This window comes from Aptenodytes forsteri, unplaced genomic scaffold (assembly GCF_000699145.1).
Source record: "Aptenodytes forsteri isolate BGI_AS27 unplaced genomic scaffold, ASM69914v1 Scaffold265, whole genome shotgun sequence".
Taxonomy (NCBI): Eukaryota; Metazoa; Chordata; class Aves; order Sphenisciformes; family Spheniscidae; genus Aptenodytes; species Aptenodytes forsteri.
The window spans coordinates 1,040,187-1,042,129 of record NW_008796175.1 but is presented as its reverse complement, the minus strand read 5'-3'; positions in this window follow the sequence as shown (position 1 = coordinate 1,042,129).

Below are 1,943 nucleotides of genomic sequence, written 5' to 3'. Positions count from 1 at the left end.
CGATCCAGCCTGTCCAGGTCCCTCTGCAGAGCCTTCCTACCCTCGAGCAGATCAACACTCCCGCCCAACTTGGTGTCGTCTGCAAACTTACTGAGGGTGCACTCAATCCCCTCATCCAGATCATCGATAAAGATATCGAACAAGATCGGCCCCAAAACTGAGCCCTGGGGAACACCGCTCGTGACCGGCCGCCAACTGGATTGAACTCCATTCACCAATGTTAGTATCAATGTTAGAAATGTTAGTATCTCTCCTTTCAGACACTTAAGGACCATTTTAAAATAAGCTATAACTATTTTTATATCTATCTGTCTATATATAGATAGGTAGATAGATAAAATTCCTAGAACCTCTCCTCCTAAATCTATTTTCCTTTTGCGCTACAGGGTTTGTTTGTTTTCCCTGGCATTACAGAGAGACCTTGACCGACAGATAATTCTGCCACAGCTAATTTATTGCACAAGACCGTCCATTGCTCTTGAATTACGGAAAACTCAAAGCCTGTTACAAGAAGCAGCACTGCTTAGGCACAGCCTTCAGGAAACACAGAAAAATCTCGTGATCTCCTTACAGATACATTTTTCTTTCATGGACTCTATTTCTTCCCGTCTCAGAGGAGCACCTCCAGCGGCAAATACATGGCATTAAGGGGTGCAGCACCGAGGGATGCAGTTCCATTTAGCTTGGTAAGTCATTTAAAAGAGAGGAAGAGGTGCACCCAGGATTTTTGGATCCTACCCAGCAAATCCATCCCGGAGCACGCCTGGGGACTCCTCTATGAGCCTGCCTTACTAGCAAGCATTGAAGGAAGAAAGTTCCCAAGCTCCATCACTTTATTTCACCTTGAATCTCTTTGCTCTGGTTCCAATATAGGACTAAGGCTCTTTGACACAACGGGAAACAAACAAACAGCAGCAAAGCGATAATTACAGCTAGAGCGATAGCTAGTTTCACGGTGTCAAAATAGTTTAACTTTAAAAGTGTTGAAACAGGTTTTTTTCCTGAATTTCTTAGGGGGGGGGAGTGTGTTGGAAATATTTCACCTGAAATGCATTTCATGATTTCAGTACCATTTCCATGACGCATGCCTGCCTTTGGTGGTTACGACTTACATACTTCCCATTCTTTTGTGTTGGAGGGGTAAGCCTCTACCCTACTTGGCAAATTCAAACCTACTGATAGCGGGATTTCTTTTTCTAGTTACGCTTTGCAGACACTTCTGAAGTTGTCCACAGATGCCCTGGGGTCCCTAGAACAGCGGTTTTAACAACTACTCCAATTTATTTATAATTAAAAAAAAATAAAAGCCCAATGTATTTCACAAACACAAGTAACAGTTTTATATCTATTTATACTATTAAACTGAAGTTACCATCCCACCTAACATTACAAAGCAAAATAATTTTTCTTTGATCCTCCTCATCCCAGATTTGCACGGTGCCTCCCCGGGACACACATGCAAAGCCAAGCAAGGAGAACACTACTGATAGTAAATCAAGCTTGCACAGATCCCATTTGGTTGATCATTAAGAAATTATGCTCTAAAACGCAACTCAGACATTCAAAAATGAATGACCAAGCAATCTAATTATGGAAGATATTTCTCAGTCATGTCAGCACTATGTGGTCTTGGCTTGTGATCAAGAATTAGCTCTGTCTGGAGTTGAGGAGCTCCGGCTACTCAGTGCTAATCATAGAAGGATGCACTGTGTTATCCAGTGTTAAAAAACAGAAAGTTTAGGGCTGTGGACTGCTTTCCTTGCAGTTTTCTTACGCCACAGTGGGAGATACCAATGGAAAGTCACTGGAAGACACTGTGGCCCCTGTTTTCCCACAGGGAGGGCTGTCCTTAGCACCTTCGCATCCCTAAGAACATATCCTCACTTGAGCAAAGCAACAGGCACTGACATGGTTTGCGAGGACTCTCATGTCTAGCCTTTGTT